Raw genomic sequence first — 25,107 nt, 5'->3', positions numbered from 1 at the left:
TGCCCTTGTCCTTCTAGGTGGTAGAGGTTGTGGGTTTGGAAGGTGCTGTCTAAGGAGCCTTGGTGCTTTGCTGCAGTGCATCTTGTAAATGTTTCACACTGCTGCTACTGTGTGTCAGTGGTAGAGGGACTGAATGTTTGTGGATGGGGTGCCAAACAAGCGGGCTGCTTTGTCCTGGATGGTGTCGAGCTTCTTGAGTGTTGTTGGAGCTGCACCCATCCAGGCAAGTGGAGAGTATTCCATCACACTCCTGACTTGTGCCTTGTAGATGGTGGACAGCTCTGGGAAGACAGGAGGTGAATTACTCACCGCAGAATTCCCAGCCTCTGACACGCTCTTGTAGTCACAGTGTTTATAAGGCTACTCCAGTTAAGTTTCTGGTCAATGGTGGCCCCAGGATGTTGATATTGGGAGATTCAGCAATGGTAATGCCATTGAATGTCAAGGGGAGATGGTTAGATTCTCTCTTGTTGGAGATGATCATTGCCTGGCACTTGTGTGGCATGAATGTTATTTGCCACTTATCAGCCCAAGCCTGGATATTGTCCAGGTCTTGCTGCTATTCTACATGGATTGCTTCAGTATCTGAGGGGTCGCGAATGGTGCTGAACATTGTGTAATCATCAGCAAACATCCCCACTTCTGACCTTATGATTGAAGGAAGATTATTGATGAAGCATCTGAAGATGGTTGAACCTAGGACACTACCCTGAGGAACTCCTGCAGTGATGTCCTGGAGCTGAGATGATTGACCTCCAACAACCACAACCATCATTCTTTGCGCTAGGTATGATTCCAACCAACAGAGACCCATTGATTCCAGTTTTGCTAGGACTCCTTGATGCCATACTCGGTCAAATTCTGCCTTGATGTCTAGGGCAGTCACTCTCTCCTCAACACTTGAGTTCAGCTCTTTTGTCCACGTTTGAACCAAGGCTATATGCACTCAGGAGCTGAGTGGCCCTGGCGGAACCCAAAATGAGAGTCTCTGGAGCACAGGTCTTCAGTACTATTGCTGGAATGTTGTCAGGGCCCGTAACCTGAGGCAGGTGGCTCCCTGTGCCACCAAGAACATGGATGCTGTAGTATAGGGTCTGAAAAAATTAATGTTGCGTAATGAATAACCCCTGCCATGATGTAAGAGATCACATGTGAGAGAGACTTGAAGATAGATGCAGCATGGCTTTAGAGGAGTCACACAGACTGGTGTGAAGCTGTAGATAGTTATAATATAATGAAGGTTAATGTTCCAATTATTCCAGATGAAGGAATCTCGCTAAGCTAGACTAACTAAGCTTATTAAAGTGGCAGCGTACCAAACATACCACAGATGCTACAGCTGACTGCAACTTTCAATGGAAGTGTCTGTCCTTTTTTTGCATGGCATCTGTCAACGTCTTTGCAGCTGATGACACAACTCTGCATCTGCCACTCTGAAGATCTGGCCACTGGCTAGACAATTCCTCAAAGTCTCTGCCAGGTGAGGGTGCAAGGGCCTGCAGGAATAGCTATGACATCTTGACAGGTGTGGCCATTCAGGTTATAATGACTGATGGTTACTCTTGCATGTCTACTTTCATGCAATGCCTCTGAACCTTGTGGTTGGATGCTTCAGAAGAAACATTCAACCTTATTAGTTAAGCAGTCTTGCTTATTAATGGTGCATCAGGCCTTCTGAACTTTTGTGAATGGAAGACTTCTCATGCACTATTACCCTGCGACCTGTCTTGCAGGCCCCCACCTGCCAAGAATGAGGCACATTAATTTCGCCACATGGACATTAAATTTCAAATTGTTGCTGGGAAGAAGAGAAGGTCTATTACAAGGGCTGCCAGACTGGCTGGAAAGACATTTTTACATATTAACAGACAGTACTTGAAAGGACAACATGGCTACCCCCTGCTCCAATTTAACCCACACTGGACCTTTGATCACCAGGTACTGTGTGTAGAGGAGACGTTCCAAGGTCTGCTGGGACAAGACAATCCACAAGGGCCAGGACTGGTTCGGTGAGCTGGTCACATGACTAACTGGCTGTTGCAGGTTTTTTTTTAACTCGCCACAGAGAATTTGAACTCAGAAAGCTCTTGGCTCCTGGATTGAAAAGAGCCTCTCCTGTCTGCTCCCATCTCGTTCTCACCAGCCTTGGAATCCATTGAAGACACATGAACCCCAAGAGAGAAAAGTCTCCTACAGTGAACAAGGTTTAAGAAGAATACTGGACCCCAACAAAAAGGAAGCATTCCTACAAGCAAGAACTCTGCAGTAAACTCGAAGAACCGTAACAATTCTTCAGATATTGCCTCAAACCTTTCTACTTTATTTTTTTCTTCAGCTCTTTTCTGTCCTTATCTGCATGTTTATATCACATATGCATGCTAGCGTGGGCACATCATGTATCCATGGGCGTCAACCAAATTAGAGTTTAAGTTTTAATAAAATTTCACCTTTCTTCAAACCTAAGAAAGCCTGTTTGTGCTCATTTCTTTACCTTATAATTGGAAAGCGGTGAACAAGGATTCACCCAAGGGGAGCTCAAAACACTGTTTAAAATTAAACCCTGTTACAGGAAGACCAGGTGAAGGCTGAGAGGGACCCCTAGATACCTTTTCTCACCTGGTCGTAACATACCTCTATCTGAAAAATGCCAGCCCTATTAAAATCATGTCCAGACAGGTTGTCTGAGAATCAATGAGTTATATATATTTATAATTAGCAATTCCATAGGTGGTTCCTGCTGATAATAGGTTTGGACTATAACATAATAAATTCTTTCATTTGGAAGCTTTTAGACCAAAAGGATATTCCAGACTTGTTCGACAAGTATTAGCTGCCATTTTACAGCCAATCTATGTATGTCACGTTAGTGTGTTGATGCCTTTTGTTCTGCTCTGATTTTAGCTAATATTGTAAGATGTTTAATTTCTTTAGTCTTTGTCTTCCCCCTCAAACCAATGCTCCACCTTTTACATCCTTGCTAACTATCTCCTCTTCCTCTCAAAAGTCCAATGAACATCCTGTTGCCTCCCAAATCTACACCCACCTTTCACACAACTTGTTTGAATAGGAACATAGGAATTAATAGATGAAAAAAAGACCAAGTCCATCTAGTTCGCCTGCTACCATCCTAATAGTCACATGATACAATGATAATGCAGTTGTTGACCAATCATAGCAATCAGTCTATCGATGAATCTATAATAGGCCCAGGCTTGAAGTCAGGAAAACGCCATTGGCGGAAAGCTTTTGGAACCCTGAGTTTAAAAAGTCACCTGTTTCTCTAAGCACATTACATTGGCCAGATGTCATGCCTCAAATTACTTTGATTCTCTCCCATCTGGATTCTGCCCTTTCCACAATACCAAAATGGCCTTAATCAAAATCACAAATGACATTTTCTTTGACTGTGACCTTGGCACATTATTTCTTCTCGTTCTCCTCTGATCGCTCTATAACCTTCAACAGTCAATGACACAATCTTCCTCCAATGCCTAACCTCTGTTCTCTAGTTCCATGAGATTACCCTTTTCTAGTTTCACGTCTGCCTATCCAATTTTAGCTAGAACATGCTGTAGCAATGGATTCTTTTCCTACCCGATATCATCACCCTTGGTGTTCCCCCAAGGATTTATCCTTGGCTCCTTCCTCTTTCTTCTCTACATGCAGCCCCTTCAAAGCCATACAGCCAATACACTTAAGGCACCCAACTCCACTGTCCTACTGTCTCTTTCACTGTCAAGTTAGCTAGTCTGACATTCAGCATTGGATGAGGCAGAGCTTTTTCCACCGAAATATTAGGAAGACCAAAGTCGTCATCTTCAGCACCTGTTACAAACTTTGTACATTAGCCACTGGCTCCATTCCCTTCCTGAGCACTGTTGCAGGTGGAACCAGACTGCCCTGTTTGACCCTGAACTGAGCTTCCAACATATTCTGTCCATCACATAGATTTCCTACTTCCACTCATAACAGGGATCATCTCTATCTCTATCTCAACCCATCAGCCTTTGAAACTTTTGTCTTTGCTTTTATTACCTCCAAACTCAATGGCCCCAATATTAAGGTAGCTTCTGAATGAGGTAGAATTGCAAGGGGGAACCTGCAAGTCAACTGTGTGGGTAGGAATCTGCGATTTGCAGATTAATTTTGTCTTGTGGACTTCATGTCTCTAAATTGTGCAGCAGGCCTGATACACACCCTCATGACTCAGGCTCCACCCTATTTAAAGGGACAGCCCACAAATGGAAATTGGAAGTGTTCGGGATGGATGGTGGACATAGAGCAAGGGCAACACCCAGACACCTTGCTGGAATTATTGCTGGGTGCAGTCAGGAGGAGGAACATACATTTCACTAGCAACAGGATGAAGAAACCTCCTGCTCTCACCCAAGAGGTAGCTGAAGAGGTGAATAGCGGGAGTCTTGTGCCCAGGTCATGGGTGCAATATAGGAAGTAATTTAATGACCTACCCAGGTCAGGAAATTTGAATGCATTTCCTGATTCAGCTACATCCTGTACTTTTTAAGCCTATTTCCCACATTTCACTCTGTCTTGCTAAGTATTCTCCATCACATCACTCTAACCACATCATATCACAAAGGCAGGGACCCTGATAACATCCCGGCTGTAGTGCTGAAGACTTATGCTCCAGAACTAGCCACTCCCCTAACCAAGCTGTTACAGTACAGCTACAACACTGGCATCGACCAGACAATATGGAAAATTGACCAGGTATTTCCTGTCTACAAAAAGCAGGCCAAATCCAATCCGGCCAATTACCGCTCCAGTCTACTCTCAACTATCACCAAAGTGATGGACGTCGTCATTGACAGTGCTGTCAAACAGCACTTACTCAGCAATAACCTGTTCACCGATGCTCAGTTTGGTTTCTGCCCGGACCACTCAGCTCCAGACCTCATTACAGCCTTAGTCCAAACATGGACAAAAAAGCTGAATTCCAGAGGTGAGTTAAGAGTGACTGCCCGTGATATCAAGGCAGCATTTGACCAAGTGTGGTATCAAGGACCCAGAGTACAATTGAAGTCAATGGGAATTGAGAGGGTGGGGGGTAGAAACTCTCCATTGGTTGGAGTCACACCTAGCACAAAGGAAGATGGCTGTGATTGTTGGAGGCCAATCCTCTCAGCCCCAGGCTGTCACTGCAGGAGTTTCTTAGGGCAATATCCTAGGCCCAACCATCTTCAGCTGCTTCATCAATGACCTTCCCTCCATCATAAGGTCAGGAATGAGGATGTTTGCTAGTGATTGTACAGTGTTCAGTCCCACTCATAACTCCTCATAATGAAGCAGTCTGTATCTGCATGCAACAACATCTGGACAACATTCAGGCTTGGGCTGATAGGTGGCAAGTAATATTTGAGTTAGACAAGTGACAGGCAATGACATCGCCAACAAGAGAAAATCTAAAACAAAAACAAGAAATGCTGGAATCACTCAGCAGGTCTGGCAGCATCTGTGGAAAGAGAAGCAGAGTTAACGTTTCGGGTCAGTGACCCTTCTTCGGAAAATCTAATCTCCCCTTGCCATTCAACAGAATTACCATCACTGAATCTCCCACCATTGACATTCTGGGGGTTACCATTGACCAGAAACTTAACTGACCAGCCATATAAATACTGTGGCTAAAAGAGCAGTTCAAAGGCAGTGAGTAATTCCCCTCACTTCCCAAAGCCTGTCCATCAGCTATAAGGCACAAGTCAGGAGTGATGGAATTACTCCCCATTTGCATGGATGAGTGCAGCTCCAACAACACTCAAGAAACTCTGCATTATGCAGGACAAAGCAGCCTGCTTGATTGGCACCCCATCCACCAACTTAAATGTTCACTCTCTTCACCACTGGCACACAGTAGCAGCAGTATATACCATCTACAAGATATACTGCAGCAACTTGCCAAGCTTCTTTCGACAGCACCTTCCAAAACACAACATCACTGCTCATTAAATGTTGCTGGGTCAACATCCTGGCACTCCCTCCCTAACAGGACTGTGGGTGTACCTACACCACAAAGACTGCAGCAGTTCAGGGGCAATTGGGGATGGACAATAAATGCTGGTCTTGCCAGCAATACTCACATCACATGAATGAATTTAAAAAAAAATGCTCCACTTTCAGCAGCACCCAGCCATCACTTTCTATGTACTTCATCACCTCCCCATTTATCCATCCACTGACACTCCTCACAATCCTTACGCAATGTGATGTATCTGTCTCATCGTTACCCCCCACTAAATGCACTGCATCCATCAGATGAACACCTCACCTCCACTCACACACAGGTCTGTTTCTTTCTGTTGTAGGAGAAGAGAGTGCAAAATGCAAAGGAGAGGGAAGGGACTGGAGGTGGGTGCCACAAACAGTCCAGCTCACTAATGCAAGGGAGGAGGCCCTGGAGATAAGTAGCACATCTCCTTCTCTCTCAGAGTTGGAGAAACAGAGAGCGCACAGATAGCTGGTGACAGAATTACAAATAGCTTGGACACATATAGGCTGACTGCATTTTATCAATGACTGAACAATGAGAAAACTGAGCATGATTGTCAAGGTTGTGGCTTTGCCACAACTAAATCATATCCTTTTTTCTTTTGTCCTCCACAGCCTTCACATGTATCGTAAGTGTCAAAGGACCTCCATGAGGATGATTCCTCAAAGGACCTTATTCCTTCTGAGGGTACACTATCTCGGGACACACAGCCATGTACCAGTGCAGATACTCACACTTTAGTGGGTCCACTCAGTTAGTTGGGCTTTCACCTGGTGATCCACAACTCGCAGGCGAGCATGAGCAGACAGTGGGTGGCAGAGATAGCTGTGCACAGTCTGTGTTGGGAGCCACAGTGCTTTGCAAGTTCTTCTGAGCTGGACACTGGGTGGGGGAGGTAGAATGCTAGAGTTGCATCAGGAACCTCCAGCTACTGACAGACATGCGCCATGCATGCTTTCCACGATAGCGGAGAGGTTGGAGGGGGCAAACCCGATCACTAATGGATTGGTGATGCAGGGTATTGTAAAAGTCTCACCATGGAGCTTCAAATGTGGCTCTCAAATGAATCTATGCAGGTCATGACCATGGCTGTGCAGACTTTGGATGCCAACTAGACTTCCACCTTTAAATAAGATCATATATGCTTTAGCCATGGCCTTGTAATGCATCACTGATCTCCAGCACACTGGTCTGTAGCAGAGTGGAGTGCAGGAAAGAGTTGTGGTTCTGGCCCAGGAGTGGGATGAAGGCAAAAAGGGACTTGAAAGAGAGCACTCCCACTTCTCATCCGTTGCTCACCCCCACCGTCCCACCTACCAATACCCGACATGTTGCCTCATGTCACCGTGACCTGAGTCTGCCCATGTACAAGCGCAGGTGGAACAGTCTTTGGCAGGGTCCAGAGGGACTCCAATACACATAGGGTGTAGGCCAAAAGCATCTCAGCAGAAGTACAGGGATCTGAGCAGCCGCTTCAACCTCTGCTGAAACCATACAGGATGCATCATGTGGAATCAGTAGGGAACATAAGTTGAAGACTTCCTAATTCACCACATGGGTGTTTGACAAAATGTTATGATGTTAAGTTTCTTTTTTTGTAATGGTACATAAAATGTATTGATTAGCACTGATTATTGATGTGTGATTATTATGTTTTGATTATTTCACTGATTATTGATGTATGATTATTATGCATTGATTATTTCACTGATTATTGATGTATGATTATTATGCATTGATTAGCACCATGTATTTCCCATTATTCTATCAGAAGTGTCAACTTACCCTTTCACCTGCCTCATGACAAATATCTATGGGAGCCATTGGTCGGATGTGCAATGGGTGAATGAACAACTGAAGGACTGTTTAGTGCAAAGGGAGGGGAGAGTTCTCCAGGTGGAGAGAGCAAATCACAGGATTTCATTTATTATGTTTTACATTGAGTTATGAACACTGGACTTTGTAGTGTGATTGTTCTTAAAAAAAAAACTTTTTTTTTAATGCAGTATAAAGAGGATTTGGAGGAGACATATGACCTCACCAAGTCTGCCCAGAAACAAGCCAGGGGTCTTGGTTACCATGCCAACAAGGAACCCAGATCAAAGACTTGCTTGAAAGCAGAGTGTAAGGTTGTAACGCATGAAAGGACAATGTGTTATGCTCTCCCAGACTCTCCAATCATAAACAGGGAGCCAGGGAAATGCAAAGTACAGCTGCAATTGCCAACACATGGAAACAAAGGAGGGCCCATGTGATTTTTGATATGGACTCTGAATATTGTAAAAGGGAAAATTACTATTGACTTTTCATTCTGGATAAATTCAGCAAGCTTTCCTAAGTCTGATAGGCTGCAAGGAAGTCATGAAGAAACCAGTAGGAGCTGCTGCGCAGCCTCAAAAGAAAACAACTGCTTTCAGAACGCTGAAAAAGCAAATGGCTGCTAAGACTTGAACCTGGTTCAAAGACTTGAGGTCTGCGGGGGAGAAAAGAACAACAGGGTCACCAGAGATGTCCTTATTAACAGAGGGCCAATCAAATGTGCTTGAAAGAAGTGAGTGAAGAGAACTTTTTTTAATATAAGGACTGGGAGATCCAACCTATTCCAATTGGGAGGAGTTTGGGACTTCAACATCCAAGGATGCTGTTCTGCTGAGAACACTGTAATGTATAACTGTGGTGTGGGGTTTTCGAGTGTGTTAAGTTTAATGGAAATACCTTTCTCTAATTTAGAGTATTAACTGCCCACTAAGTACCGATTGATTAATGTTGATTTTGCGTTTAGTTATTATAGTGAAAGTCTTAATGTGAAATCTTGCCATGTAATTTGTTAGAGAAAACTCTATATGCCAAATGGAACATATTAGTTTCATTGGTTAGAAACTTACCTTAGACTATTAATGAGGGAAAAAACCCTACAAGTAACTTCAAAAAAACTAGCAGCCAAGATGGCCACTGCAATTTACATCTAAAATAGCATGAGATGGACAGAAGACAAAAAGTCTAACAAGAAGCCCAGCCAGGACAATGGCTTACTCTAAGTGATTGAATTACCTAGAATGGCTTCATTAGCACAGCCGTTAAGGACATCCCCACCCATTGACTTTGAAAGAGTCAATCCCCTTCCAAGCGTGAATGGACATCCTGGGACATGCAGAACCTCGAATTTCATTAGCACATACTGGAAAACCCCCATTAGAAACAAAGGGGTTTGAGCAGAAACATGTTTCTGCCTGTTCATCTCTGAAGAAACAAGTTTTTTTACACAGACGAGCCGTAACCAAGTGGACAGTAGCTGCTCATCTCTGTCTCTGTGTGTCTCTCTTTTCTCTTTATCTTCGCCCTTCTCCCCACCCCACCTCCCGACAACCAGAAAACATCATGTGAAAACTGCCTGTGACTTGGGGAGATCCAAGACTGCAGTCAGCAACAAGGGGAAGAGAGCCAAATGCAATTCTGCCTTCAAGAAACCCTGCACAAAGCAGGCCAGCACTTTGACCATTGGGGACTTCAAGAGTATAGCTTCAGCCAAAGACTATTGGATTTACAGACTGCAATTTAAGATCCATTTATTCTGGACTTTATTCCAACCACCAAATCTATTTTCCCTCCTGTAATCTATTTGTGTGAATGTGTTAGGGTACTTTTAAATCAAGTTAGAGTGTTACGTATAATAAACTTACCTCTTGTTTAAACTCAAGAAAACCTGTCCAATTGGTTCTTTTGCAATCACAGTAAAGGAAAAAGGTAAAGCACTCAGATGGTAAGCACAACCACTGGTTAAAAGGAATAAATCCTGCTGCAGCCAAATAAGAGGAAGGGGCAAGAGGGGATCCTGAGACCCCCTCCTCACCTGGCCATAACAAATTATTTAAATTGGTCTGAGGAGTTCATATTTCTTATTTTAAAGTTAACAGTCTCAACTGAGGTTATAACCGTGAGCCTTTGTGATATTAGAGAATCCCAGGCAGCAAAGATAAGCACTGGCCTAGCGTTGGGTACCCCATCTTCCTCTTCCTCCTCCACATCCTATTGTATGCTCTTCTCATTCAAAAATGAGTGATCCCTTTTGTCCTCCTCCACCTACAATCCACTCTGCTGTGCAGGATGCAGCACACCGCTATCATTCTGGACACTCTTTCGCTGGTGAGGACTGAAGGGTGCATCCAGACCCTTCTGGGCACCTGAAACGCATCATCAACATTTCGATGGCTTGCTCTATGACACTCACTGGCCACATAGATCATCTTGTAGCATTCCTGTCACACATTGGTTGGGTTCCTCACTGGTGTCAGGAGTCAAGTTTGAATTGGGCATCCCTTGCCACCTATGAACCAGCCCTTATGGCTGCTTAATGAAACAAAAAGATCTAGGATGTTGGACTGCCACTGGCATTCCCAGCTGTTCCTTCTTGTCCCTGGCTACTTGCCTTCCTTTCACTCTCCCACTTTCTATCCTTGGGTTTATGGGGGTGATGGACAGAATAGGTTGGCTTATTCACAAGCTCAAAATCATCAGCAATATTTGCTGCTTGCCTAGCTTTCAAAACATTCGGGCTATCCATGAGTTCTCACTACTGAAATAATGGAGTTTTTAAACTCTTCTAAGAGAATCAATCCTCAAAGGTTATTATATGTGGTTTCTATCTTCAATGCCCATATCCAATGGTCAAAAGTTATTTTCTTCAACCTCTCAAATTCTAAATATGTCTACCCAGCCAATCTTAAGTTCCTAAAGTTCTGGTGGTAAACTTCAGGGACTAACTCATACCCAGCAAGAATGGCCTTTTCTGCCATCTCACAATCTGCAGAAGCCTCTTCAGGAAGCATGGCATAAGCTTCTTGAGCTCTGCCTACCTTCCTGCCCTGCATAAGCAGTGTCCAGCTTTCTTTCAGCTATTTCATCTGTTTGGCTCTTTATTCAAAAGATATGAAAAAAGCCTCTACATCCCTTTCCTCAAACTTAGCAAGAGCCTGTATAAATGTAAACAACTTTTTACTGGGTTCGGTTCTAAATTCAGATTCTTCCTGACCAAAATTTTCCCTGGATTCAAGACTACCCTTTTGTCTTAGTTCCATCTCTTTTAACTTAAATTCCCTCTCTTTCTCCCTTTCCTCTTTCTGGAATTCAAGCTTGAAGTCTTTCCAATGCTATTGCTGCTTCTTTCTCTTGTTCAAATTTTCTTAATTCTTTTTCAGCCTCAAGTTGTTTTGTTTCTAACTGAATCCTAGCCAATACCACTTCACCACTCTTGGACCTGCTACTTTCTTGTTCCTCCTATTGCCCTTCATCAGCATCATCATCATCATCTTCTAATTCCTGTTGATCGACTATTATGTCAACTATCTCTGCTTTTTTGGCACCTAATTTCAATTCCAACCCCAATTTCACTGCCAATTCTTTTAATTTGTTCTTAGTTAAAGTTATTAAGTCACTTAGGCAAACATTCTGCTTTCCCAAAAACTCTGCTGCAACCACTAATGCCATTACAATGGTATAGACTGTAACTTATTCTACAAGAGACCCGGTTCTTTTTTTCTTCTTCTTTGTAATTGGCATTAGATTTAGATCCCAACAATCAAGTTTCCAATTGCTATGATCCCAATCGCGAGAGCAATTAAATATGATGCCAAACGCAAGACCCCAATTTAAATGTTATCCGAGAGATAAGTAACTAATGATTCCAAATGCAAGCCCTCTAAATTAGTCTGATTCTGATCCCAGACATGAGCCACTTAATTAAAATATGATTCAATCATGAGCGAGCCCCCAATTAATATGTTACAACCGACCGCTCAAGCCAAAGCCCCCAATCAAAATATGATTCTGATTGCGGTGGGATCACTTCAGTCCCATCACTCCACAGATCATCTAACATATCACTTTAAACTTTCCAAATTAAAGAAAGCCACAGCCAAATTGAACCATCTATTAACCCCCGAATGAGGCAAACCAAACCAGGTGTCTTTAGATCAACAAATTAATTGTTTATTAGAAAAAACTAAATTCTTAAACACTACTAAGATTAAAAACAACATTTAAAATAGAAAAATTGGTGTCCTTGCAGATTTACGCTCCTATCAAAGTGGAATCTTCCATTGTGGAACAGTCCAAAGTTGCTTGAAGTCCTCGCAGCCGTCCAATGGGGGAAAAAACAAGTTCCACAACCATAGGAAATCCAGCAGTCCAGTTCAGCAGCCAAAGTGCCACTCTTCCTTTTCCAATGATGGACACCGATCAACAATTTTTTTTTCAAGAATTAATTTGGCTTGACTTTTCAGAATTCTGAGAGTATAATAAATAGGGTTTAAATAAACCAAGGGAGAGCTCTCCTATTTCCTTCAGTACATGCTGGTCTAGCTGTCTGTCTGTTGGAACAGTCTGTCTTAACTAAAAGCCAGTTCAAAATGCGACCACAACATTGTATAATTGATTCTCAGTCTCTGAGTGGCTGTGTCCAAGGCAACCAGGATGCACCTGCTGAAATTGGTTGGTTCCCTCTCTGTATGGTTGCATCCAACAGCAACCAAAATGCACCTTCTCGATAACTCCTGAGGCTTGCTTCTTAAAGCAGTACTGATCCTTTAGTAACTTAAAGACACACCGCAGATTCCCCTCCCCCCCAAAAAACGTAGGATCATAACAATAGTTCCTTGTTGCATCTTGCAGAAATAATCTCAATGTTTTACGTGCAAAGAATTATCTTTGTGTTATGACTGTCTTGTATTTAGACAAATGGAGAATCCTCTTTGGGCACAGCAAGATCCCACAATCTACAATAGTTTTGGTGACATCTTGCTATGCTACTGCAACAGTTTTCTTCACCGACATCACCAAAAATAGATGACTGGGTTGAGGAAAGATTGTTGGGCAGGGCAACTTCTTGCTTTTCTCTGAATGGTGCAGTGTGATCTTTTATGTTCAGATGAAGAGCTGGACAAGACCTCGATCTGAAGGATGACTGCTCATTACTTATTACTGAACAGGAATATCTTTTTGTGAAATCCTGGAGTGGGACTTGAGCTTATAACCTTCCGACCCAGGCTGAAGAGGACTTCCAACTGAGCCAAGCTGACTCTGGAGTGAGCAGCACCTCAGTTTATTGGTTTCAGGCCATAACTCAGCACAGCACAGACCATGGATCAAACCTTTTGCTTTCCTCGTCTAAAAGGAAGCAGTACTTTAGGCAATGCACTCACTAAGATGTAGGCAGAGCTAACCTGGTAATTTCTGCTTGCACTTTTACTGGGATTTGTACGTTTTGAATGAATAACACTCTTCAAATAAAAAAACATACAAGATTCTTTTAATAAATGACTCATTGCCAATGCACTGCAATATCGTTAAAACATTTTCCTTCACTCTACCTATAGTTGATTTTATAGGACTGGTGGGGGAGGGACTGGAGGCATTCAATGTAGCTTAGGATCAATTGATATAGTACATTAAGAATTCCAGCGCTTCCATTATATACATCACAGCCAAGGTCAAAGGAAACTGGTCTGTGAATACATCTAATAAATTATGTTGCAACATTGAGAGCAGTCTGACTTTAATATTTATTTACATTTTTGCTCCTCCATTTTAAAAATGGAATGTTCCAAGCTGTGCTGTCCCAGTATATTCCTTGGCTCCTGCTGTCATTACAGGTATCTCTCAACCAACAGCAATGTGGCTGAATTATATACAAGATTGTTTTGAGGGCATACTGCAAAATGGACAGGCATTTCTGTCAGTGAAAATGATGTACAGTTTTCAATAGCTAGGAATGCTTAAGATGTAATTTATTGCAGGGGATACCATTCAGTCACAAACTGAACTAAGAGAAAAGTGCAGCTTTTTGTTATATATATGTTATATATGTTAAGGACAGTTAAATAGAGCTGATATTATGAAACCTCTGAAAATGCTATTGTGGTATGACTGAACAATTATCATTGGACAGTATTAAGGCAGTTTTAACACAGATTTATCAGGGAAATAAGAACCTGCTGTATGTAATTAATTTTGGTAATTAATTTATAAATTAATGTGGGAGTCACTCATTATTTTGGCACACCTATAAAATGCCATGCAGCTAAATAAACATTCACATCTGTAATTCATCCCTGACTATCCAATTTTCTGTACACACTATTTGAATCCCTGATGTTGATGCTTTAAGGTTGATCTATTACTATGAATAAGTTAATGTTGCATACTGCTAATCCTTAATCAAAAGGTAAGATGAGAGTGACTGCCCTTGGCATCAAAGCAGCATTTGACAGAGTATGGCATCAAGGAGCCCCAGCAAAACTGGAGTCAATGGGAATCGGGGTAAAACTCTCCAGTGGTTGGAGTCATATCTAGCACAAAGGAAGGTTGGTTGTGATTGTTGGAGGTCAATCATCTCAGCTCCAGGATTTCTGCAGGAGTTCCTCAAGGTAGTGTCCTCAGCCCAAACATCTTCAGCTGCTTCATAATGACCTTCCTTAAATCATAAGGTCAAAGGTGGGGACGTTTGCTGATGATTACACAAAGTTCAGCACCATTTACGACTCCTCAGATTGAAGCAGTCTGTTTAGAAATGCAGCAAGCCCTGGACAATATCCAGGCTTGAGCTGATAAGTGGCAAGTAACATTCGCGCCACAGAAGTGCCAGGCAATGACTGTTTCAAACAAAAGAGAATCTAACCATCTCCCCTTGATATTCAATGGCATTACGATCGCTGAAAACCCCACTATCAACCTCCTGGGGGTAACCATTGACCAGAAACTGAACTGGAGTAATCATATAAATACCATGGCTACAAGAGCAGGTCAGAGGCTAGGAATCCTTCAATGAGTAAGTGAGTAACTCACCTCCTGACTCCTCAACTCCTGTCAACCATCTAAAAGGTACAAGACAGGAGTGTGATGGAATATTCTCCATTTGTCTGGATGGGTGCAGCTCCAACAACACTCACGAAGCTCAACACCATCCAGGACAAAGCAGCCCGCTTGATTGACAACCCCATCCATCACCTTCAACATTCACTCCCTCCACCACCGGCACACAGTGGCAGCAGTGTGTAGTATCTACAAGATGCACTGCAGCAACTCACCAAGGCTCCTTAGACAGCACCTTCCAAACACGTGACCTCTACCAACTAGAAGGACAAGGGCAGCAGATGCATGGGAACACCACTGCCTGCAAGTTCCCCTCCAAGCCACACACCATCCTGACTTGGAACTATATTGCCATTCCTTCACTGTCGCTGGGTCAAAATCCTGGAACTCCCTTCCTAACAGCACTGAGGGTGTACCTACCCCACATAGATTGCAGTTCAAGAAGGCAGCTCACCACCACTTTCTCAAGGGCAATTCGGCATGTGCAATAAATACTGGCCTAGCCAGCGACGCCCACATCCCTTGAATGAATTAAAAATAAATCAAAGGCTGCCCACAGGAACAGTGCTAATTTCCCTTTTATCGGTCCAACCATTGGATTGTAAATTTTCATGAGGGTGAAGCCTTGCAGAGGTTGTAGAGGAGGGACAATGGAAACATGTTGATAGTTTCGCCTGGTCACACTAGGCATCAAAATCCAGATTAGATATTTCTTTGTGGACTGCTGCTGTCCTGGACAGCCAGGATTTATTCATTGGTAATATAAGCCTATTATTATTCTCCTCACATCCTTTGATTTAATCCATTTTCTGGAACTTTCACTGGTTCATCTGACTGGATTTTTCACCTTCCACTCATCCTATTTATTCTCAAATTTCTACTTAGAATTCTCTTCCATTGATTTTCCAGTACTTCTGTTTTTCTTAAGACTTGTGTTGAACTGATCTTTTTCCCATCAAAACTCAGTCACTTTACACTCCCTGCCTCTTTATGGGAACAGATAGCTCATGTTCTATACTGAGGCATGTTGAGGCAAAAGGACGGGAGGTGCCATAACATGATTTATTTTCCTAATCAGTGAGAATCATGTATTTATTTCATCCAAAAACCACACGTGATGTGTCTACCTACCTAAATATCAGTACAGTCATCAGGGTTTGCCAGCAATTATAAGAGCAAAATACTGCGGATCTTAGAAATCTGAAATAAAGACAAATGTTGGAAATACTCAGCAGGTCTAGCAGCATCTTTGGAGAGAGAGAGAGAGAAACAAATTGAACCAATTCAGATGAAAGGAACACTGTTCCTCTCTCCACAGATGCTGCCAGACCTGCTGAGTATTTCCAGCATTTTCTGTCTTTATTTCAGTGATTATTATGTTGTGCTGAAAGGAGACCTGCCGTTAGCAAAAAAAGATTGTAAACAGAAAGAATCTTAGGTTCCTATGCCTGAGAGCATGCTATCGGGAAATTCATCAGGCAGGGGAATCGGAATTTGGTACGAATCTCTGCATCTTTCATTCCATAATCAGAAAATCTGCTGGGGTCAGGTCACTCTTTGTGCCTGCCACACTTGTACACTGACATCAAGAAACGATGGCATTGGTGGGGTGGAGTCAGCTGCCTGAAACTACTTCAGTTCTGATCTTCTATCCCTTGGAAAATAGATATGTACGATATAAGCATACTTATTCCTTCAAGACCCAACTATCGTCCACAATGCTGCTGCTTTTAAGTAACTGTTATTTCACTTCTTTTCACTTTCCTGATTTCTTGTCATTAGTGAACAGGTGACAGTGAACTAATGGCGATTTTTAATTTTTTTTTTAAATCAATCCCTCTACATTGAGTATGTCCTACTTTCCCCAAGCAGCAAAAGGCCATTCTGAAATTCCTGGCCAACACCTTTAGTACGTAACAAAAGAAAATGCTGGAGACATTTAGCTGGTCAACTAACATCTGTGGAGAGCACAGACAAATTAACAATTCAGATGTAGAGCCCTTGTCAGAATTTATATAACAATTGACCGCGTCTCCAGGATTGGGGTTGGAGACTTGGCCGAGGCAGATTGATGGCCGGAAGTCCCATTCCACTGCACTTCCACTGGTGGAACAGGGCCAGTCTCTGCTGACGTATATCCAGTGCAAATGACATTCCAACTGTTCAGATTCGATTCAGACGGGATCCTTAATTGGTGTCAAACAAAAATGCTCATCCGACTTGTCCGAACCAGCCTTTAAGGTGTCTGAGAAATCTAATCCTCTCATTGTGTTGTACAACACCTGCAAAATTTATAACTTTATCCTCTGCTGGTTTTCTCTCATCTCTTTTAATGATGTTGACTCATTGCTGGGTTACAGACGCCAGTCGCACAATTAGTCATGCTTCCAGGGTGAGTCTCAGCAACTTATTTCATCCCATCCTCAACTCCCATCGACACACAGAGTTGGTCCTGCTGAACAATCATCGGGAATGGAAACATTGTCAATTTTACCCTCTGTCAACCAAGGGCAATAGAGGAACAGACTGTCCAAATTGGGACATTCCTAGCCTGCATGGCAGAGCTACTCAATGGGTAAACTGGCTGAGTTTTTGGGTGGAGATATTACTCAATTTTATAATTCAGAATATTCAGTATTATATATTATGTAATATATATTCAACAAAATTGACAGTAACTTCTTCATTCAAATAGGAGAACAGGATTTGCTGAACTGGATCAGAATGCAAGCTATCAGCAGGAGGCCATTTCTGCCCAGGGTGTTAAGCGAGCAATTCTTCCATCTGAACCTCAGCAAGGAACAATGGCCGGGATCTTATCAACATGCCATGGGTCCCAATCGCGGGATTAAATGCAAATCCCGAGGGTGGACAGCGGGACCACAGTGACAATTTTACCAGCGGTAGCCAATTAAAAGGCCTCTGCCAAGGCCATCATCCAATTAAAGATGGCAGCCTGCTTCGCCGAGCTGCTGGTCCAATCAGGATTGGCAACTCTGCAGCCTTGGCAGTGCCACTGTTGTTCGAGGTGGCTGCTGCTGAGGCTGCAAGAAGAAGGTGCCCTCCCATGTTGAGGCTCCCTCGAAGGGTTGGTAAGAAATTTGGTGTTGGGCCAAGGAGGCAGGCAGGACCCAGTGATTGGAGGGGTGAAGCCATTGCCACTGGGGATGCCCTCCTTGGGCCATGGAGCCTCCGGAAAGGAAGGACCTCCCCACCCACCCCATCTTGGGAAGCTCGCTGGGAGTCTGCGTCAATGCAGCTGGCAGACTCACCATGCAGCAGTGCTGGAAAAGTGCCAGCAGCTTTGTAAAATTGCCATCCTATCATTGTGTCATCAACAAATTTAGCAACCATACATCTGGCCCCTTCATCGAAGTCATTGATATAGATTGTAAGTAGTTGAGGTCCCAGCACTGATCCCTGTGGACCACTATTAGTTACGGCTTTCCAACCCAAAAATGTCCCATTTATTCCTACTCTCTGCTTCCTGTTAATTAACCAATCCTCTATCCATGCTAATGTGTTACCCCCTAAACCATGAGCTCTTATATTGTGTAGTAACCTTCGACGTGGCACCTTATCAAATGCCATTTGGAAATCCAAGTACACCACATCTACAGGTTCCCCTTTATCCACCTTGCTTGTTACTTCCTTGAAGAATTCCTAAGTTTAGTCAAACATAATTTCCTTTTCACAAAACCGTGTTGACTCTGTCTGAGTGCATTAAGAGTTTCTAAGTGCCCTGCTATAACCTCCCTTAATAATAGTTTCTAGCATTTTCCCTATGTCAAATGTTTGGCTAACTGGGCTGTAGTTTCCTGCTTTTTGTCTCCCTCCTTTCTTGAATAGAGGAGTTACATTTGCTATTTTCCTATCTGATGGGACCTTTCCGGAATCTAGGAAATTTTGGAAAATTACAGCCAATGCATCTATTATCTCAGCCGCTACTTCCTCTAAGACCCTAGGATGCAGGTCATCAGGTCCTGGGGACTTGTCAGCCATTAGTTCTAATCGTTTTTGCGGTACCCGTTCCCTGGTGATTGTAATTGTCTTAAGTTTCTCCCTCCCTTTCGTCTCTTGATTTACAAGTATTTCTGAATGTTACTTGTGTCTTCTGCAGTGAAAACAGACACAAGATAGCTGTTCAATTCTTCCACCATTTCATTATTTCCCATTATTAATTCCCCAGACATGCTCTCTGGAGGACAAACACCCACTTTAGTTACTCTTTTCCTTTTTAAATACTTATAGAAACTCTTACTATCCATTTTTATATTTATATAGCTAGCTTTCCCTCAGATTCTAATTACTCTTTTTTGTCAATCTATGCTGGTTTTTAAATTCTGTCCAATCTTCTGACCTACCACTAACCTTTGCAGAATTTTACACTTTTTCTTTCAATTGATACTATCCTTAACTTTCTTAGTTAGCCACGGATGATGCGTCCTTCTCAGTCTTTTTTCCCACTGGAATGTATCTCTGTTGAGTGTTATGAAATATCTCCTCAAATGTCTGCCACTGCATCTCTACTGTCCTACCCTTTAACTTAATTTCCTAGTTCACTTTAGCCAGCTCTGCCTTCATATCCTTGTAATTGCCTTTTAGTTAAGTTTAAAACATTAGTCTTAGACCCACATTTATCACCCTCAAATTGAATGTGAAATTCATCATGTTATGATCACTGCTACCTAGAGGCTCCTTTACCATGAAGTCATTAAGTAATTGCTGTCTCATTGCACAGAACCATGTCTAGAATAGCCTGTTTTCTGGTTGGCTATAGAATGCACTATACTAAGAAATTGTCCCGAATACACTCCATGAATTCATCTTCCAGGCTACCTTTGCCAATCTGATTCGTCCAGTCTATAGGTAGATTAAAATCACCCACGATTATTGCTGTACCTTTCTTCCTGAATACTCTGTCCTACAGTGTAGCTACTGTTAGGGAGCTTATAAACTACTCCCACAAGTGACTTCTTACTTTTTCTATTTCTTCTCTCTACCCAAACTGATTCTACATCTTGATCTTGAGAACTAAGGTCATCTCTCACTATTGTATCAATCCCATCCATAATTAATAGAGCTACCTCACCAGCTTTTCCTAGCTTCGTGTCCTTCCAAAATGTCAAATACCCTTGAAAATTGAAGTCCCCTTGGTCACCTTGCAGTCATGTCCCTGTAATGGCTGTCAGGTCATACATTATTATTTCTACTTGTGCTGACAATTCATCCGGTTTATTACAAATACAGTGTGCATTCAGATACTGGACTGAATGTTACAGACCCCTTGATGTCGGGGGTCGTGGCAGGGGGCGGAAAATGCCTCCGGGAGAGTGCTGTCATGCACCCCGACGCCCAGAGGGCCTGGGCCGACATTGCTGGCGTTGGAAAGGCCTCGTGGCAACCCCCCCCCAGCTGCCACTCAGCAACGGGACCGCCATTTAAATATGTAAATAAATTAAAATTAATGAATTCATTATACTTACGTTCCCACCGCCTGTCCTGGTGCGATCTTCTTGCCGCTGGCCGGCACTTCCGTGCTTTCGGATCCCCGACCGGGGAAATAAGGCGAACACTGGTGGGGAGTGGGCAGGAGGTAGGTTTCTCAGTGCAGGAGGGTAGGGAATGGGGTCAAAGAAACATCATTGGTGTAGGGGATGGTGGGAAGGGCTTTAGGCTAAAGTTTATGCACTTTATGGGGGCAAAGGGCAGGTGGTCAAGGTCAGTGTTTTGGGGTGGGAGAGGGCAAGTAATAATTCAATGATTATTGGGGGATGGGAGAGGAGCAAAATAAATGCATTTAATTTTTTTATTAACTGTTTCTTTAAATATTTAAATTTCATGGTAGGGCTCAAAGTCCTTTAAAGATGACGTCAGTGCCTGCACACAGGCAGCTGACACCATTTCCAGGGATGGCCAGTCCGCCCCCTCCACATCTGTATTTCCCGAGAGTCACTATGTATGAAAGGCTGTGTGCTGGATTTATGGGCTAGATACCAAGGCAAAACTGCAGTGCAGTGAGCATTAAGCGACAGGAAACTTCAGTGCAGAAGTGTTGCAGCATCTGTAAAAGCATGTTGTCTTCATTGGAGTATTTGGGAATAGCAAGAGGAGGCTGCAGGGATTGTTTCCTCAACCCTTTTCCATTTTATCTGCCCAGAATATTTTCCAAGCTCATCTGAACCATCTCTTTACAGAATCTTGAGCAGTAAACAATCCAGCTGTTCCCAACAGGACAGCACAGCTAACCAGGATCAATATTTTTTTACATTTTTCACCGTTCACTCCTGAGGCACCTGGTCAGCTGCTGCAGTTGTATCATGGGAAGTAGTTCTAGTGACTTAGTGAGTCTTGGACGTATTTTGCATATTACATGTGGGACAGCCACACTGGGAAGTGGTAAATACTATATAAGCAGAGTAGGCCTCAGACTTACTCCACTGCTGCCCATTACAGCAGCTCCTTTGTATCCTCTTTTCCTTACACAAAGTGTAATCACGACAATGTAGATATGTGCTCTAGGTACAGATATAGTGGTAATTTTCTGACCTCCTGCTCCCAGCATGAAGCCGATTCTGCTGGGAATTTCCGAGAGCCGTGCCAGAATTTTGGAAGTGTGCAGTCAGAATATTACCCCCAAGGTGTGACCAACCAAAATCTCTCCTATTCGTCTGCACTCAATGGTTGCCTCCTTGCGCTCATTGGGGCTGTTAAACCATTGATCAGGTACCTCATGGCCCCTATGCTCAATGGTGGTCTCTACCTCATGAAGTTAGTGCACAATGGAGGGTTTAGGCTGCAAACAGGTTGCATTGTTACTGAGAGGTGTGGTGCTCGAAGAGGGTGATGCCCTGGAATGAGACCAGATCGTAGCCTTGAATAGATTCATTCTTATCACCAATGAGGGATGCACATCTGTCCAGCGGTTTCACTGTAGCCCCTTCAAGGACCCTTCACCCCCTCTTCCCTCTTTTCCAATGTCGCCATTAAATGGAAGCTCACACCTTTGGGTGTCATATATCAATATTCACATTGTGTTGAATAAGAGAAAAAGTGCACATTTTACAGCTGAGGCAAACCCCAGTGACCCACTCAATGCTCTGCCTGATGTGGTGGCCTCTGCTCTCGGCCACTTCTATGCAGTTCTCCCCTTCTAGCCTTAGATGAGGTGGAGGTAGCCTGCTCACTTGCTTCTGTTTGTGGCTGAAATGCACGTGGCAGTCATCCTGACTGTGGAGGTGCCAGTGGGGTTACCTCCAGAGGCTGCTGCACTGGCATTAATACAGGGCAGCCTCAGCACTGGGCCCTACTGCATAGATGCTCCCTCCGTCAGAGGGGCCAATGAGGCCAATGATGATTATGATGGTGCCTTATGAGGGGTGGGCATCCTCATCCTCCACAATGACCGACTGCCTCAGCCCTTGGATGGCTGGACGGGAGTACCAGCTGGGGTACAAGTGGCATCTAGTCCAAACATCTCTGCGCTATCAGCGTCACTAACTGGTCAATGCTACAGAGTGTGACATGCATTCTGTGTATATCAGTGTGCTACTCCTGCATCCACTATGAGTGCTGCATATTAAAGGCCTGCTCGGGTCTGCAAATGAAACCCGACCCCAGCCCAACAGAACCACATCCAACCCAAGCCCGACCCGGCCCGAGTCCTTTCATTTTTTCCTGCGCCCGACCCGACCCAACTACCGGAATATAATCAACTTTATTGTTGTGCTCTACCTTGGATGGAATCGCTCACTGCAGACTAGTGCGGAGTGTTTCCTGCCTTGACGTCCTGGCTGTCACTGTGCCTGACCCGGCCCGACCCGACCAGAGCCCGAATGCCGGACCTGGAAGAGCGACCCGAACCCGACACGTCGGCGGGTCCCGTCGGGTTCGGGTTCGGGTTCGGGTCGGGTAGCCATGCCCTACTGAATATATGTGGTTGACCACTCTGTCAATGAAGGAGCTCATGTGTTCAAAGCCCTGATCCAGGGTCACGCACATGAACCGACTGGACTCCCCCATTCTCAAACCATGACCCAGTATTGCCTCGGGGCACTCTAACATATGGGAACACATCTGTTGCTGCTGATCTATGTACAGCCTTCCTTCCTTGTGACTCCCAAGGCCCTGCATCTGCGCCCAGCTGAGTAGGGCTGTGCTTGTCCTCATCCTCTGAGGGGACTTCCCACAGCTGCCTCTGCTTCTGTCACCTAGTGCCATCCTATCTAATTGCGCGTGAGGACCCACCAATGTGAGTGTAACTGCACTGGTGGAGGCTGCACTTATAAGATGTGATGGTGCTGGCTCTGATGCCAGCGCTTGCCCCGATGCCATCACCGGATTCTGTCCTTCCCCTTCACGTCCCAATCTGCAGGACACATGAGGTCATGAGGCATAACCTTGGAGAGCAGAAACCTCTGCAGTGCTAAGGCTTCCCAATGCAACTGAGTCTTTGCGTGCTGTCAGATAGGGAGGAGTGCACGCCACCTCTTCATCTACACATTGCAATATCTTATCACCCTCTCCAACAGGAATGTCCATCTCGCCTTCCCCTGCTTGTTCCTGGGGGTGGGGGGGGGCGGTACTCTGGCAATTTCCATGGCTCCCTCCTCCATGGTGGCTATGCTGTGCAGATGGGGCACTCCTCCTCCTGTCAGCACCCTTTCTCGGGCGTTTCAGCCCTTTTCTCTTGCAGCAACAACAGCAAAAACTACAACTTATAGTATGGTAGAGTCATAAGGGCAAAGAAAAAGGCCATTCGGCCCATCGGGTCCATGTCGGCTCTCTGTAGAGCAAACCATTCAGTCCCATTCCCCCGCTGTATCCCCGTAGCCCTGCAAGTTTATTTCCCTCAAGTGCCCATCCAATTTCCTATTGAGATCATTGATAATCTCTGCTTCCACCATCTTTATAGGCTGCGAGTTCCAAGTAAGAAATATATTTTCCTCAATTCCCATTTAGTTGCAAGGCCCAGTCAGAAAATGCTATGGTTCTTAAACGCTGACTAATATTTAACTAAAACATTTCAATAAAATGTTATTACTGCTTGGTTTGGGAGGGTGGCAGGAGAAGGCCACCCTCTGGAAAGACGACTTCCATCTTCCCCCTCACTGCTTTAGGGAGGACCTCCAGGTCAGGACCTGCAAAGTGAGGGGCAGCCCTGCCCTGAGTGCCAGCTGTCTGTCTTTCCTCTCCATCACTGCTGCTTCAATTCCCTCAGTCAAATGACAGTCACAGGAATGCCTTCATTGGTATGTTTAAATAGGGCTCACGCATGCATAGTCCCGCCTATATTCCCATGTGGCCACTAATTGGCCACCATCTCGCTCTCCAGCCAATTAGCAGCCTGTCTCCATGAAAACCAGGGGCTGTGACTGCTTCCCTTCCAGCGTCACCCCTCATCATTCAGTCTGCATTATCCGGCCAGCCAATATTGGACTATGCAGCATTGCTTTTACTCCCTGTACTGGGAGAAATGCCTGAATTGTAAGGGCCCATTTTCCACGTCCAATCAACTTTTCTATTCTCCTATTCTGCTGAACACCATCAGATAAATCAGACTGAAGACAATAGTTGCCCAGTTCTGCTTCTATATAAATACAGCAAACCAAATGGAACATGACCAAAAAACACAACAACAAATAAAACCAAGTCAAGCCAACAAGCAAGGAAAAAAATAATATTTAAGTCATTGAAAGAAAATGATTCATTCAAAATGCCTCTGTCCCTTTAAAACCTCCCTAATTATGGAGATTCACTCTCACCCACTGCACTGACCTCTTCTGTGATTTCCATACATATGGGCCGCAATTAAATGTTAAGAGAAAGCTCTCACATTTTAAAGTTACTAGAAAATGCACACAACCATGTAATAAAAAATTGCGCTTGGAGTGTGGGCGACAATTTGAAGGTAGTAGCATTTATTGCCCATCCTTAATTGCCATGGGGGTCATTAAAAGTCAACTGCATAGTGTGGCACTGCAGTCACATGTAGACTATAGCCAGCGTAAGGGTGACAGGTTCCTATCACTGAAGACAATTAGTGAACTAGTTGAGTTTTGGTAACACATCAGAGCTTTTCATGGCATTTTCTGTTACTATGCCAAAAAGAATTAATGTATTGAATTCAATTTCACAACTTGCCATGGTGGAATCAGAGCTCTCACCTCTGGGTTGCTAGTCCAGTACCATAAGCACTCGGCTACTGAGCTCATTTAAGTAGATATTAAGTTTGAAGG

This window comes from Heterodontus francisci, chromosome 33, assembly GCF_036365525.1.
Source record: "Heterodontus francisci isolate sHetFra1 chromosome 33, sHetFra1.hap1, whole genome shotgun sequence".
Classification (NCBI taxonomy): Eukaryota; Metazoa; Chordata; class Chondrichthyes; order Heterodontiformes; family Heterodontidae; genus Heterodontus; species Heterodontus francisci.
This window is presented reverse-complemented; position numbering follows the sequence as displayed.